This window comes from Rhea americana, unplaced genomic scaffold (assembly GCF_003343005.1).
Source record: "Rhea americana isolate MKP2758 unplaced genomic scaffold, rheAme1 scaffold_49, whole genome shotgun sequence".
In the NCBI taxonomy this organism is placed as follows: domain Eukaryota; kingdom Metazoa; phylum Chordata; class Aves; order Rheiformes; family Rheidae; genus Rhea; species Rhea americana.
This window is the reverse complement of record NW_028186634.1, coordinates 1,823,027-1,840,628: the sequence shown is the minus strand read 5'-3', so window position 1 is coordinate 1,840,628 and position 17,602 is coordinate 1,823,027. Positions and strand designations below refer to the sequence as shown.

Below are 17,602 nucleotides of genomic sequence, written 5' to 3'. Positions count from 1 at the left end.
GCCAGRCTCATTTCAGTGGAGCCCAGCAACCAGATGAGAGCCAGCAGGCACAAACTGAAACACAGGCAGTTCCATCTGAACATGAGGAAAAACTCCTTTACTGTGATGAGAGTGACAGAGCACTGGAACAGGTTGCCCTGGGAGGTCATGGAGTCTCCTCCTCTGGAGATATTCAAAAGCTGTCTGGAAACGATCTTAGGCAACATGCTCCAGGTGACCCTGCCTGAGCAGGGGGGTTGCACAAGATGATCTGCAGAGGTCCCTTCCAACCTCAATCATTCTCTGATTCTGTGATTCTCTGATTCTTATGTTATATAGTATTATCTAATACTATACATAATAATTATATATTAAATATTGTATTATATTAATAATAAATTGCTAGCTTTTGCAATCTCATTCCAGAACTTGCCTAGAGTATTCTCAGTCTCTCTGGCTTAAGGGAACCCTTAAGTGGCCATTTTCCACTGACTTTTCATTTCTAGCARTCAGATCTGAAATAGTAGTCAGAAAGGAAAAGAGTCCAGATTCTGTGAGTGCAAATGAGATATCTGGTAAGAATGAGGAGCTAAGACAGCTAAGACTTCTTTAGCATCTACCTAGTCACTTTGACCAAAAAAANAAAGGAAAGGAAAATAGAAAAAACCCTTATGCCCTTATTGTATTTCATTTGAAGGACAAAAAAAAATCTCTCGCCAGGATCATTTTAGTTTTAAATCATAAGGTTTTTCAGTCTTCCACRGGATTCCTTCTGAACTGCCCAAGCACACATAAATCTAATTAATACATGCAAACATTCTGCAACTAAAGAATCAAGGTTCTGATTTTGATTCTGTTTGCCAAAAGGCCTGAGCAACCCCTGAAAATGTAATTTTAACATCTTGATCCATTATGTTTTTACCCCAACAAAACTGAGAGAAGAAACGTTACCACCTTCCACTGATGTTTTCCTTAAGGTATTTATACATTTAAACACACAAGAAAAGACAAAGACAACTTCTTAGATGTGCTTAAGTATTGTGCAGTCTAACAAAAGCCAAGAAAATCTGGAGTTATCTATCTGAAGCTACAGAAGGATACTCTCTGTATGTGTACACATATGCACAYCTTCAATTAATGATTTGTTACTTCTCATTTTTGTTCTATAACAGAACAAGCYAGTGACAGACTGACCTATCAGAAGTTTCAATTTCCTAGTTTTTATTACGTGAGGTCTGTGAAATAATGTTGTTCAAACATATCTGAGGTATAGAAAAATATAATTAGTCTTTGTTTCTTCTAGATAATTAAAAATTTGCTTAATGTTTATTTCTGTGTTTAGACATTTGTTCAACTTTGTGCTTGTAGCCAACTAAATGTAACTGCTGCTATAATACAATATAATATTATTGCTTGGTTCTTTTCTGGAACCACTTGGCCTTTACACGAATGTTGAACCAAAATGGAGCAAACCAGCCCGTTAAGCGTTAGTCCTAAGTTAAGTGGTAACATGATCTATTTAGTGGCACACTTAGCAAGTCAGCTCTACTGCTGCTTATTTAAATAGAAATTGAAATATTAGCTGCTCAACAAACACCAGGCATTCTATGCAGGAAACTGAAAGGATTCTAGACCCTCCTGTATGATAAAGCTTTKGACAAGTCCCCTTAAACAGTTTCCTATTCTGAAATACAGTAACATCTCCAATATTCAAGAAAGAAACATAACTAAGCAACAATATGAACATAAGAAAGACAAATGTACCCAGGATGGACAYGTTGCAGATATACTGGTATGGTAATCATTACCTGAATTTAACATAAAGTCCCTAGGCTCTGTAATTATAGATAAATGAAAGGATACTCTGTGCAAAATAATAAAATAGTCAAATATGTTCGGTAAAGTTGACATAGCTTGCTAAAAATTTGTTTCAAAACACAGCTTTACCTGGCACCTTTTTATTTATAGTATAAGGAAGAAAAACCTACCTATAATCTCAAACTCTTGAGGGCATTAGAAGTATCGATCAACAAATGCTCTAGATATGCTAGCTAATCAGATCATCATGTACCTTTGTAAGGACTTTGAAAGTTCTCTGTGAGATCCAGCTCTGCTACCCACACTTTTCTTTTACATATAAACTCTGTGATTTCAGATTATAGAGCTAAAGGATAATTTTGTATTCCACTGTTGCCACCTGTCAGTGAGCATTTCCTAAGGGTAGTGCCACTATTCCCAGAGCTTCACACATCTGTATAAAGGGTTGCATTTTCATTCTAAACTGGCTACTTCTGAATGTTCAGCCTTGAAGATTTTGATTTGCTGATAGCTGTTTCGCAATGCAGAAAAACCAAAGGAGAAGTCAAGCAATGTTATCTAAACAAACACAGATCATTATGCCTGATCAAAGCAACCATACGGTTAGTTTTGGCCAATTAGTATAACATAAATGTTGAATTCTACCACTATATAAACTTCAAGATCGACCCTGCAAGCTTTTAGTCAACAGAGCAGCCCCAAAACAAGAGAACGACCCGTCTACCTGAGCAAGGACTTTGGAATTATTACTGGCCATATCCAAAAACCACTACCACAAAGTATTACATTCTTTATGCAGCTTTTTCATGCCTGAAAATGATTATTGTCTATATAGCACAGTCATTAAAAAAAATATCCTAAGTGTTTATTTTTACRTAAGTGTAACTTTTTTGTTTATTGTTGAGAAATAAAAATCCATTATACGTGGTTCAAATGTTAGCATCAATGATCTTACAGTACTTATTTCATTCTTATTCTCAATTTCTCAATAAGCAAAATTATGCAAGTGTCTTATTTATGACTAAACAGTGCTGTTCAACTTCCTACTATTTTTTACTGGAAAAGTATTACTCTATTGTACACATTTTCATTTTTAATAGATGATTCACTTGCTTGATACTAAATGGAACAAATGTCTTAGTAACGTAATCAAAAATATGCAGACATGTGTTTCCAAAATTAATTTTGATATTTCCTGTCACTGAACTTGCCTCATCAGAGCATAATAGCAATTTTATAGTTGTAGCAATGCTGATTTCACCACATAAGAATCTACAGGAACATTTGAAATCGCGCATGTTCGAGAATTTATTTTTTTGTCCAAAGCAGCTACACAGCCAGTTTGCTTCAAAATCCTCTCATCTTCCCTTTAAGTCAGGCAGCAACTAGATTCTGAATTTCCAAAGAACAATGGTGTAAATCACAATTTAGATGTACTTAGAGTTTCTTTTTTCATTCTCTCTTATAAAAAGCTGTAAGTGTCATAAAACATTTCTATGCTTTTTCTCGCCATTTAAATCACTTTCTCACTATTTGAAATACATATCTTGATCATTTTAGGTAATTCAGCAATCAGTAAAAAAGAATGTGGGCTATTATATTTATTGTTCAAGGTTTAATTTATACTAGGCACTGCAGGGGTAGACCAAACATTTCTTTTATAAAAGTCCTTTTCCTCCTGTTTCACACAACATTTTTCAGAAAATAATCAGTTTTACAAAAAATGTTAACATATGGCAGTATTTTTGGAACTGCTGTAGAATTAGAGGCAATAAAATTGCCTCGGACAAGCAAGAACAAATAGGCCAAACCAAATAATTATTCTTGCAGCTTTCTTTAACCACTAACTCCATTTTATATGCAGTTTCCCATCTCCCATATTAAATCCGATCATATATATTTAATTCCATTCTTAAAAATTTCAGTAGACAACTTCAGTGCTAACCTACAACTGCCCTGTCAGAAAATCTTTGATGTCACAGCATAATAGCTCCTGAAAGAACAGCACTAATACTTAATGTAACATGAAACCAGGGCCCTGCAGTGGGGCTGTCTGCTGTCAGGAACAAACAGTTTCACTGCAGTTCCCCAGAAGTGACAAGATTGAGAACTAACAGGGCAGCACCTTCTCAGTGCTACAGACCTGTGCACTAGAGTCACTGGCAAATCCAATTTCATCATTTAAATATATCACCATTATTTAAAAATAAATAAAAATGCCCAGCATTACAGCCACAGTTCATCTGAGATGTTCTCTTCACCTGCTGTAAATGCAAACATTCTGATAGAAATACAAATTATTCCTATGCTGCAAATAATAAAACAGGAATCTGTAGTTATGTGGAATTTCCCTAAATGTCATGTTTTTAAAGAAAGATGTTGGGGTTGCCCAATGCATTCAAAATCCTTTTCCAGAATTTRTAATTAATCTTGCTATGAACTCTGAATCTCTTCTATTTTGAGTTGAAATTTTAAGATTAAAAGGATCACTAGATGGTCTTCAATAAAAAACATTGATATTTTTCCCAATTACTAACACGGATGACTGGGGTCCAGCTGTGACCTTATTATCAGATGCTTACTAATGAAAGCTATTGTATGTGTCAGGCGGCACTGGAAGATCAGATTCTAAAATCTTACATGAACCCTATTCTGAATGGAACCAAATGTCCTTTGCAAAGTGCTCCTTACAGTGGAACTAAAGCTGCTCACAGGAGATATATCATATTTTCAGAATCAGGCCCCATATGTCTGTGTTTTGAGCCCCTTTCTTGACCTCTTTTAAAATGTTTTTAAGTTTCCCATGTAACATTGCTTCGGGTCAAAATATATCATTATAAATGAGAGCAGCAAGCTCCCAAGGAAATCAGCTCCATTGCTGGATTTATTTTGTGTCTTGGAAAGCTGACCAGTCTATTTTATAAACTAGCAATAGCTGTATTTTCAAAGTTTATAAAACCTGGCCTCTGGCTAACTTGTAAACATAGGATATATTATCCTTTTGTTTGCAAAGCTTAATCCTACAACTGTCAAGCTGAATAAACCTTTAAAATAATAGTAAAAATAAAAAAAAGCACTTGTCATTAGCAGAAAACTGAACTCAGATTGAGATTAAAAAAAAATCAATGGTACAGTCTTTGACGTATTTTGCTAGTAAACATGCAACTGTGAACATGCTTATCACACAAATTTCTCAAAAACATTCCTGGGCCATCTAATTCTAAGAGACATGAAGTGATAAGTGTTTTTTAAAAGTATCCATGCTTCACCATCCTCTCTCAATGAATCTGTGACAGTTGGCAAAAATAACCTGTAATGCTTTAAATCATGTAGGATCTTATTGACACTGAATTAGAAATKAGATTCTTCTTTTGGATTCAGAACACACATCCACACAACAGCATTAAAAACTATTTGCTCATATATTTGCAACTATTGTTATTTATTCCTAGAACACACTTAAAACTGATACCCAGCGTACAAGCACTCAGTTAGAGACAGTCTTTACCTTAGAGCCTAAGTAGATCAGACAGGAGGAGAAAGAAGGGCACTGTCAGTAAAGCAACGTGTTTGAAATCACAGTCTGTGGCAATGACAAAACAGAGGTTAATGCCAAGTCCTCCTGTCTCGCAAGGCAGTGGCACCCGCGCCAGCRCCCACCGCTGCCAGAGCTACGGGAGGCGGGTTGCTCCAGCCGTCAGGAATTCACCTAGGGCCCTTCCAGGCGCTAACTGCCCTCTGCTCTCCATTACAGCCTACTGTCCCTCCAGTTACACACTGCATGGTTTGAGCTGCAGGTTAATCTAACTCACTTTGCTACAGCGATACTAACTGGAAGCTTTCACACAGTCATGCACTGCACCTCAGCTGAAAAGCAGGAGAAAAGAGCTAAATGTAYGATTTCTTCTGTCCCTCCAGCTAGACATGCAACAACCTGCCTGCCAACACTCTAATCTGAGCTTTATATGCTTTACCTCAGCTATTTTAAAGATGGTGCTTAAAAAAGAAAGACAAACACTCGAGCTTTAGGACAGCACTTAACAGCACCCATATTCCATCTCCGTGGGAGCAAGGAAAAGCTCTGAGACAATGAAATGTTCTTTCTTCACTGATCAGACAAAACCAAAGTTTGTTCCTGTTCAGGAAAAAGTGAATCCATTACTTTTGTCTGAGATGACTACACTTTTCTTGAGTTTCTTTTTTTAAATTCAGTTCATTTGATCCTTTTTGACGCCTGGTCATGAATTTGGAGAAAATTATACACACATGTAGGTGAAATTTTAAAAATATAATTGGGAATAATCATACAATAACAGAAGAAGATACTCTGGCTTTTATGACTCTAGCAACATTAAGGTAGTAGCAAGATTATATTGTATAGTAGAACAGGTGAGAGGAGGAAGACAGCAACTCAGAACCACTACTCTATCTGGCCAAGACATTTTGAGAGGAGACCAAATATCTGACTGAACTGTCTAGAGATCACAGTTCAGAGAAAGCCCACTGCTAATTATTGGCTGAAAAACACTCCTTTGGAATGAGAAAAAAGCTTGTAGAAAGCAAAGAGAACTTGGAAACAGAGAAAGTCATTATAAAAAAAACCCTAATTTATCTTCAGGATTTGATATACTAATTAGAGTTGGGCATTTTAATTTCTGCAGATAAATAACATAGTCCTAAACAACGGAAGAAATAAACTTCTGGTCAAACATTAGAGTCTCAGTCAAAAACCTTAGCATTTTCATATTAAACAGAAGTTGATTATAAAGAACATACTTATCTAGCATCAGCAATTATGCAAAAAGAGTTATTCCCKCCAAAGATTATCCATAGCCTTCTTGGACAAAACAAGCCCAGAAGTTTTTAATCCTGAACGTGTTGAAGGCTGGTCATCAAACAAAAGACCAGGTCAGTGAGGAAATGCAGAAGCTAAAAAAAAATAAACAAAACACCACTAGTGAATAAGGATTCAGTCCCCCAAAGTGCTAAGCATGTTGGCTCCAATTCAGCAAAGTACTTAACTACATGCTGAATTTTAAGCACATACATAGTCTCATTCCCACTAAGATTATTCACGGGCTTTAAAGCTCAGCATGCGCTTACATAGTCTGTTGAACCAGGACCAGAGCACTTGGTATCTTGCAGGACTAAACCCTGAGTGTTATCAGCTGGACCTAAAAGAGCTCAAGCAAATGAATTTTCTACCTGCCTTAGTCAATAACTCTGACTTTCATTGTGAAGACTTGAACCATTCAGAGATTATGATCTCAGATTACCGTTCTTCCACAAGTAGAAGAATGTGGAAACTCAGTAGCCATTCCTATGATCCATTATAGCATTTGCTTTTGATTTTTGGAGGATCTAACATATATTAGAAAAACTCCCAATGATTTTCCCGTAGGCAAAAGGGTCATGGACCAAAGCCCAYTGGCTCCTCTGGCTGAGAAGCAGCRCAGAACTGAGCATGTGCACCTGAGTTTAATTGTAAGAATCATCATTGCATGAATTATTGTGAATAAATGCCAATTATCCAATTCATCATTGCTATTTAATTTAACGCAACAATTGTGATAAGAGTCAAACTGCTCTTCCCACATTTGATTATATTTGTTATAGCTCCAGCACTGGCGAACACGCAGCCCATGGGCTTCACTGACCTCCGGCAAATGAGAATTTCCTACCCAGGGACTGCCTTCGCCACAGCTCTGCTATTCCCCATGAATAGCATGGGGACTGAGGCCTGACTGTGATCTATGCAAAATGCCTTTATTCATGTTTTAAAATATTTGATATATCATTTTTTTGCAATGAATAGGGTCAGGAATTTTTTTAAAAAGAGGCAAATCATAAACAACCCCTTTTGCACACAAATAAAAGGTTGTTTTAACATCAGTTATTACTAGTGTGATGAGAGAATTTTTACTTGCATTTTGCTCTTGTGCTGTCTCTTGTCGAAAGCACACTAGGTGACAAAGTCATTTTGCATATGTCACAGTCAGGCCCCAGTCCCCACGCTATTCATGGGGAATAGCAGAGCTGTGGCAAATTTTATTAGAATCTGAATTTTTAAAAAGCTTAGTAAGATACTGGCACGTTAATCAAGCGAGAATTTGTACTCAGAAACCAAAAGAGGACGGAAAGAACCTCATGCACCATCATGTCTGAAACAAGGTTAGAAACAAATCGTGAAAGGTTTTTGTTTTGTGCAATGGTTGCCATGCCTCATTTGGACAACTGTACTACGCTGTGGCATAGAAATGAATTAACAAACATGCACTACCAGTAATGGAGTGACCCTGAAATCATTAGACAGTCAAGACTGGCACGATCTGGCAGCTTTAACTGGAGAGAACATTACTCTTGGGAATCCTAGACTACAGCCACCACCAAAGAAAAGAAATGACATGCATCATGGCATATTTTTATATGCCCAAGAATTCCAATCAAACCAAAGCAACAGAGGATCCTACTAACCCTAGACACTCTTATGAGAGATATGGAGGACCTATGGGTCCTTCCCTAGAAGTTCAGTAGTTCAGCGCCTCTCAAGATGAAGTTTCATATTTATTGTATAGACTGGTTCCCTATTTGTTGTCTCTACAACACAACAAGCAGGCCACGCTCGATGTGTTACTAAGTGTGATGCAGTGGCTCCAGCCCAGCCTAACATGCACAACCGGAAGACTGCAAACCATGATGTAGTTCTTCTAAAAAAAATTGTCTATCACTGGAAGTCCAAAAAAGCTCTAACTGAAAGGATATTATAGATACAAGAGCTGCATAACCTTCCAGGAAGCTGAGAATAGATGAAAAATATTTTTCCATTTTACATATCACAGGGTTTTCAACTCTGGAGATTATATATCCCAGTTATCAACAGCTGTTCAGTCATTACTCCCTCTAAGCTCAGTTAATATCCCGTTTGATTGTGAGTGACAGGAATAATGATTTTGGTATCTTCCCCTCAGTTTCTTGGAAAGTGGAAAGGTACAGGTGAAGCAGGAGAAGAATACGATTTGAGAGACTGTATCCACTAATACTGATCTGACCCCACATATCCTAGTTTTCTATCTATCCCCTTCCTCTCTTCCCCCTCCCCTTTAGCATTCTCCCTCCGCTCCTCTCCGCAGAAACTCACTACTCCAGGCTCTAAAGCACCTGTTTCATTTCCATTTTGCTTTTAGCTAGTCTCAAACCTTCATTGCAAACAAGATCAAAAAGTTACCACTCTTCCACTCACAACTATTTTAAAAACATAAAATACAATTTTGTTTCACCTCAGCTTAAACATTCAGGCCACAGGTTGGTGTGTAGATGTGTTGGGATTGTTAATTTATACTAATAATTTAGAATCTGGAGAGTCTTTCAATAGTATTTGCTATCTATCAAYTGTTGGAAGGATCAGTACAACACAAAAATTTTAAGATATTCATGCTAATTATCACAAGCACTTCATATAAATAATACATTTATGCACACACAAGACTGACAAAAATGTTAAAAAAAAAAGAAAGAAAGAAAAAAATCACTGACTTGATTCATTCAAACCTTCCCTTGAAGCCTGCCTTCTCTCAGAAAGCAAAGGCAAATAACCTCTGTCTCAAAGTATTTGTTGTAAACTTCATTATGAGCAACACAAGAGGAATATGGAGCTCAGTCACAAATATAATGCACACTAAAGGGGACTATWTTGACCATTGCATACTATCTTCGTAGAAAGTCAGCATTATAGATAGCAACTATATGGAAAATTTTTAATAATTTAAATGTATCAAGCTATGATCAAATAATATTAGACTGTAGAAATTCCCTATGTATGTTCAATAACAGTAAGAGCATTACAGTCACTACTCAGTTCAACATATTCACTCCTCCCTCCCATCTTTGTCCTTTCATATCCCTTCCCCTCCTCTTCCTCTCCCTTTGCTTTTTCTTCCCTTCCCTTCTCCCACACACTTTCAAGAAGGCCCAATTCAGGACAGTGTGGCATCAGCAGAGACCAGCGACAGCTGCTGTTCCAGCTACAACAGTGAGTGGATTTAAAAAATACAGAGATAGATAGATAGATCGATCAAGGGACAGCTTTAAAGTTGGGGAGACCTGTTTAAATTGAGTATGTAATAATTCTGCTGCGGGTCTGGACTTTAGCTACACTCAATAGGGGTGCTTCATTACCTGCTTGTGGGAATGCCACTTGTATGTGATGCGGTCACAGCCTCCTGGCGATAAATTCCGTATCTGCTGTTTAGCCTGTTCAGCTGAAAACAAACTAGCAGATGCCATGCTGATTTGCATCTAGTTGCTATCAATACTAAAGAGACAATATGTGAAAGACAGGAAGTATCATGTGGGAGCCACACTTAGACAGCATGAGGGGAAACAAGTGTTCACCTTCTTTATCTAATCATCCCACACTGAATTACTGAAATAGAAAGTTTTCCACAAGAGGAATACAGAAAGTAAACATAATTTGGGGCTGGATCTGTCCCTTGCTGTTTAATTTGGTATCCTAGTCATTTCTGTAAAACTTTTACTAAAAAAATCCATCAGAAGTTGGTTCAGCAACTGTTTATGCCTTGAAGTTCGCACTTCCGTAAGTGATCACACTCGCTCACAATTCAGCTAAAAAATTCCTTCCCGCTCCCTCTGCTTTTGGTCATGTTATGCAATATACTCAAAATCACGAAAACCTGAATTCAACCTGTTCGAGAGCAGACTTCATAAATTGAAACTCCAGCTAGACCTCAGTAATTACTTCTTCAGTGCCTCAGCTGCCTTTTCTCACCTATCTGTTTTTTCCTCTTTCTCCCAAAAGACTACATACAAAGCTCAGAGGATTCCAAGCCTTTCAGTTTTGGGGCATATCTTGACTTGAAGTCTGTAATTTGATGCCACTCCTATTGCAGAGTGTTCTGCAACTGCATCTCCAAAGCAATTGTTAGTGGGCACACTCACTCACCTCATAAAACACACAAGGGTATATCCTCACTAACATCGCTGATTAGAGCTTTTGTTGCATTCTTAAAATAAACATTACAGATTGAATTGTTATTGTTTAGTGGCAGTGAAGACTGAAATAATAAAGAGAATTTCCATGGAGGAGAAGGGTTTAAAAAAAAATAATCCTGGCCAGCCTTTCACCAAAGGTTCTGTGAAGATCTGCAAAGCAGAGAATAGATGCGTGCTTAGCTGCTTGACTACTCTGTAAATGTGGTCCCTTTAAGTCTAGGCTGAGCCTGAGCTGTGTGGATCAGCACAGAGACACACTTGGGCTGACCTTGCTGGGTCTATGTGAGTTCGTACACAGAAGCAGCAAAGGGTCAAAAGTTAAAGGGATTGTTGGGTGTAATGGAGACTGCCTGCGACCTGCCATCCCCCAGGAGCATCATATGTATATGGTGAAGAAGCCCAGAGACATGATAACATGTAAGCTAATATAGCCTCAACCTCAGTAAGCCACTCTTGAAGAATAAGGGAGTCTGTGATTTACTTACCGGCAGTGACAATACAGCTTTGAAGTAGAAAGGCTAACTGAGCCTGCTCTCCAAGTGCAGAGTAGCCAGGACCCATAACGGCCAACATTAAGTTCTTCTGCCTTAAGGCAGCAAAGTGATTGCCTTCCTGAGTCTAGGCAGATATTCTAACACGGGAATGTTCCTTTTTCTCAGATAGGTCTGCTGTCAAATTTGTAACCTGGGATACTCTAACAGCAACCAAAATACATAAATTGCACTATTAAGAGGAATACCAATGATGTTGTACTACTGCAATAAAGAACTGGTAACAAGTTTTGTTTTATCTTACTCCTTTTTCCAGAATATTATTTGGTAATAYCTTTCTTCCTTGATCTCTCCTAATAAATATATGAAATACTTGAAAATATTCCATTGTTACATTAAAAGAGAAATACCACTGATGCAATAATTTCCACCATAGACCCACAGTGAAAGGAACACATAGTATAATTGGAACAAGAGCCTATAGAAGGCTACAGGCACTGCAGCAACTAGCAATTACACTGGTAACACCACACTTARAGCTACTACAAATTTGCTATTTGCTGGTATAACTAAAAGTGAAATTTGAATCCTCCTTTCTATCCTTTTTCATTTCCCTTTTCACACTGATACCCTGCAAAGGTGTGTGTGCATATGCATATACACTTATGGATGCAAGCATATAGATACAAAGTGATGAAAAGAAAGCAGTGACATGTTATCTTTCAAGCCTCTCTACCTGAAACACAAACACACACTTTCCCCCAACAGAATAAAAAGCAAGGCCCCATATCATAAAAATACACTAGTGGACACATTATCATTTTTGACTAAATACTTCTATATCAAATTACAAATTGTAGATATATTTTCCACTGGAGACCAAAGAACCCATTTTACAACTGAATGCACATACAGACATTAGTCAAAATGATACTTCCAGACAAGTACATGGCTGAATTTAAAACACCCAACTCTGTCAAAGTACAAAAGGGTTTTCCTAAAATTCATCTTTGCACTTCTGGGCAAGTTATGAGAACAGACATTTATAACAGAATGTGCGTTTACCAAAAATAAATTGAAACATGCCTGTTTATGTACATAAAAATTTGACACGAGCACACCTACACTTACTTGAACTACTGCTAAATAAAGTATGTTCTTACTCTATGTGAGTCCCTCAACAGAGGACTGGTGACCTGAAAGGTTCTGTAGAAAGATAATCTGCCTCAGTAGACCAGAGTGACTGAAAGAAAAAGGGAATATGCATGGCCTCCACAGATACAGGAAGCTGACAGCCAGAACCCCACAGAGTACATACACTACACCAGAAGAGCCACTGGAAGAGTAGATACGGAGAGCGRGATGATCTAGTACACGGTTTACATGAGATGCAGTCCAGTTAATTTCATCCTAAAGCCATAAACAACAACATGCAGATGAACCTGATTTCTAACATAACTGAAAACAAGTYATTTTCTACACTGAATACACTGTGAACAGGGCCTTCACAGACAACCCGACTCCCAGCACAGTCACAGAAAGGCCCTTCCATTGAAGCCGGCAGGAACTGGACTGTGGCCTAAGTAACACATTTGCAGCAAGAGTAAAATGGCACCCTACCACTTAAGTAAATAGAGTAACTCGGGCTTATGCCAGCTGAGGATTTGTCCCCATGTGTCTAAAATGTTCTCTGAAATAGCTCAAAATTCAAATATTAAARTTTTTTATTTGAATTAAAAAAATCCTTCAAAATGTTCACTCCAATAATAACAAGTCATTCAGGTGTATGAAACATCTCTTACCTGAAAGTTCCTAAAATGTGATTCATTGTGTAGTTCCACGTATTACTTCAATAGCTGCATTTGGTACTTCTGAGGTAAAACGCAGCAAGTGTCCTTAGGACACTACTCTACTACATTTAGGAGAGGAAATGAGGATTAACTGAGCCAGTTAAAACTATAAGAGGAATGTAGATGGGCAACTACATCCTATCTTAGCTGGAATTAGGCCATGACATTGAGGTTAACCCCCCTACTTGTGCAAAAATACCATGGGTTTTTACTAACCACAAATGGTCAGGATCTGTTTAACAAGCTCATCCACAACAATAATACAGATTAAAAAAAAAATACTGAACATCCATCCAAAAGTGTGATATTATAGCTCAAAGTACTCACTCATAATCAATTATAATCTATAAAGCAAGATTTATAAGATTACCATAACACTATATTTRAATATGAAAACTTCCCAAAAGCTTCACCTGAATTGTTTTGCAGTATTAATGGCCAGAGCCTCTGTAGCACACGTATCTATGAGTAACGATGGCATCTGCAGCGCTCACAGCCTGCTCCAYGCGGGGACACTGACCAGCGCAGTTTATGAAGTAAACAATTTGACACCAGCCCTTCCGGAATAGCTACCTACGAGGACAATCTACTCTGGAATTAAAGTTGTATCTATTCCAGAATACAGTATCCAGATACAGAACTCCTGTGGAATGATTTTTGCTACTTTTCCCACATAGRTAGGTTTTTGAAGCAATGTTGTGTAACAGTTGGTCAAAATTAATAAATACATATTGTATCATTAAAAATATTATGCTCTAGTACACGCATTTAATTTGCCATAAAGCATGGTATGTAAGAAATCACAGTATCTTCCATTCACCTAAAAAGATATTAGCATTTTTCTTTCTAATAAAACACATTTCAAGCAAGTAGTAAAATTTCAGTGGTATGTAGAAGGGGTCTTAGAGAAACACACAAAAAAATACGACTATAAACAAGCCATCATTCTGGTAAGAGGAAATACAAACAACCAGAATAAAAATAGTTGAAGCACAAAAGCCATAATGAGGGGGTTGCTCAAAAAATAACTTCTACTTTGAATGGTTTGGATGAAATACAAATTATCCACAGAAAAGTGTGGACTGGCATAAATGTTTGTACAAAATTATAAGTATATTTCTAGAAGTATGCAAGAGACAACCGCCTGCATGCTGCACAAGGTCCCAACAACGCTCTGCTTAAGTGCTAGTGCACAGAGTCCAAACCACTGCATTTTAATTACTATGCAGCCTCAGATATATTGCCTTTGATATGGAAATATTCTTGTTCTCTCATCTTCACATACGGTCTCATGCACAGAAATCTTTATCTGATTCATAAAAAATAAACTAGAATCCAATCTCAACACCTGACCTCAGTGCTTAGAAGTTTTTTACTAAGCATGGTGTCACTATAAAAAGAATGGCTAATATTGGTGTAAAGTTAGATATTTTGAGCAATGATGTGAAGGATTTGCAGTTAGGAATCAAATCAATACTGCACCTCTGAGGTTTTAGAGTTTCCTGTTGCCTTATGTCAGTGTATAAGCGACTGGAGAAACAATTGACTGTATACCTTTCCGTCTAGCTGAAGAAGAAAGAGAAAATATTTAAATGACATCCTGTCTTACCACGGATAGAAAAGACGCATTTTAGGTACTCACTGTATGAAACAAGTTATGAAAGCTAACAGCTCCCTAACATTAAACTTTACACTTTTTTTTTTTAATTTGTGGATAACATTTTTATGCCTATTTTAAATGTATGCACTGGCAAGTTCATACTGTAAGAGGCAAAATGTTCCCCAAGCTTTGCTTTATCAGCAAATAAAGACTATTTAAAATATAGGACAATAATTTTCTATGTCTTAAAATAATACGTTGCTGATAAGAAGGCTAACAAATTTTGCTTTGATAAATTCTACCACTCAGAAAACATCATATATTCAGATGCATTTAGATGATTTTCCTAGCTCTGTAGAACTGCATTGTTTTTATAAAGAATATGATCTTTCTAACCTCTCTATAGAAGATAATGACCCATCTGTAAATCATTTTATTGCAGGTTATCTGGTTTTTTTCACTTCTAGTACCTGTCTGTGCCTGATATGATACCCTTAAACACATTAGCTTGATGGAATGTTTCTCCTGACTTCAAAAAACATTGATTGATAGATACGTATTCTCCGCTATAAATGAATGACTCTGATTAACCTAGTTTACCAATATATCTGATTTTATATTATTCTTTTTGCAAGATTTGCAAGATTCACAAAACATTTGATTAAACTAATTTCCAAGCAACTGTTTTCCTTCTGATAAGAGGTTTTTAAAATCTACAAGAGGAGGAAAAAAATACCTATGTACTGATTTTTGTTTCTTTAAGAGAAAATCCATTTTTCAGGTTCCTGTTGTACTAATTGAAAGAGAATTATTTAAAACTTCACTGAATACTTGAATATACGATGGGTATGTGTAGCAGTTTCACTACTGCCAGAGAATTCCAGACTTTTTAAAAACAGTAAACTAAAAATTGGCAGGAAATCTCTTACAATGATGTCACAAATATTTGTTGTTGCCACAGAATAATGTTTTAAAAGAACACCTACTTCTGTGCTGAAAAGGTTTTTGGAACATGTAATTATCCAGTTTTATCACTGCAGAAATCGGCTGCTTTCCAGCAAATACGTCTATCAGATCTCTCCCTTCTGCACAAAACTACATCTAAGTAAACACAAATTCCCATATGCATCACACTGACCAAGTACATAGCCCTACTAACGACAGGATTTTACCATGTTTTGTTGCTTTTAAAATGATGTCATGGCTTGTAATGATGTATCAATAAATACTCTTAAGGAATTTTATATGCCTAAAAAAATCTGAATAACTGATATAAAATAAAAGTGAAGTCAGTTGCTATGTTTCAGTAATATGTCTCATAAAGTTCCCATTCTTGCTATTCTACCTAAGGGAAAAAAAATAGAAAACTGCATGTAGAACTAAGTAAAAAGACACTGAAAGAGATGAACAGAAATAAACTTACTAAGGCAAAACCTTGAAATATGCACCCTTGTATTTTGTTGCTACTTGACTAATAAGCTGTATGTGAACTACCAAGTATATCATAAAGCAGTGCTTTTCTCTCAGGTTCTGACATCATTTAGAAACGTTTCAAAGCTCTGCTTCCTTGACTTACTATTTTAACAGAAATGTTTTTAAAATATGTCGTTGTATCACGTTAGTTGACATAACTTATATATACACATACGCAAACACTATTTACATAACTTTTAAAGCATTAGTCATTATACAGAACCTCTGCCAAACAAGCCTGTTGAACTTTCAAGTCACACTATGGAAAGAGAAATATACATCACCCCATTGTATGGGGTGAAAAGTATATTGCTACTTCTCTTTCCTAAGTAATTTTTGTTCTGTGAAATAAATAAATAAATAAATATACTTTTAGGGTGAAATCAAACCAAGTGTAAAAGATTAATGGATATACTTCCTGAAGTGGTATCTCCCAAGTTGATTACACTGTTTAACAGATATAAGGTCAAGACTAAAGAAGCTTTATACTGCCCACTAAAAACGAAATACTTACTTCTGCTATCATCATGCAAAGCTCTGGCCTTCATTACCACAGGTATGCCAAGGCCTCCAAGAGCTGCAGACTTACATGTATACTTTCAACTAAAAATATGATCAAAGATTCAAAAAAAAAGTCCAAAGGGATTCCCCCCACACACACACACACACACACTGAGCAAAAGAAGTTCAGCTAGAAGTGACCACTAACAATTGTTGCCATATATTGAAAAGCACTGGCTAGGGAACAGGGACTGGCAGTCCACACTCACGAACAAAATCAAATTGACAGGCAAAGGTAACTAGCTTTGGCTACTAGCTAGTATTTTCTACAAGTCGGATACAAATGGCCTAATGAAAGAAATGGATCAGCTCCACTTTATTTCTCTCCTTGCTTGCACCAATGCGTGACCGTAAGAACAAAACAAAACAAAAAACAAAAAACAAAAAAAAAAAAAGAGAGAGAGAGAGAGAGAGTCCCGTAAGTTGCACCCAGACTCGGTACCGTGCTGGGGAGACAGCCATCTGTCTCACTCCCTTTATACTTTGTATTATACACATGGCGCTAGTTTGCACCCTACAACTCACAGAAGAGGGAACTAAGTGAGCTTTAAAGCAATGTAGCTAAGTCTCACAGTAATACTGAAATAAAGTGGAACTGCGAGAGAGAGAAAATAATGCATTTAGCAGAGGATGAAAGAYTTCCGAGCAAAGGGCCTGTTACATCCTCACCCCTGAAGGAATTAAAGTTCGGCGGCAGGAGGCCGGAGAAACCAGAGCGAGCGAAACAAAAAGTATGACAGGAGCAACGGAGGCAGAAACTGTGACCGCAGGCTCAAGGCGGGCAGACGCGGGCAGCCAGAGCCCGCAGCTCGCCGGCCCCG

At 37.2% G+C, this 17,602-nt stretch overlaps 1 protein-coding gene across 9 annotated transcripts in view; it reads right to left on the bottom strand.

Moving 5' to 3' along the window:
* SOX6 (SRY-box transcription factor 6) overlaps positions 1-17,602 on the bottom strand; it is a 373,675-nt gene that overhangs the window by 351,784 nt on the left and 4,289 nt on the right. The window contains exon 1 of one of the 9 annotated variants that reach the window (XM_085317150.1): positions 6,574-6,602. The exons of the other annotated variants lie outside the window; for them this stretch is intronic. The gene's annotated coding sequence lies outside the window, so the exon portion shown is untranslated. Of the gene's footprint in view, positions 1-6,573; positions 6,603-17,602 lie in introns of those variants that run through there. 9 annotated transcript variants of the gene reach the window in all.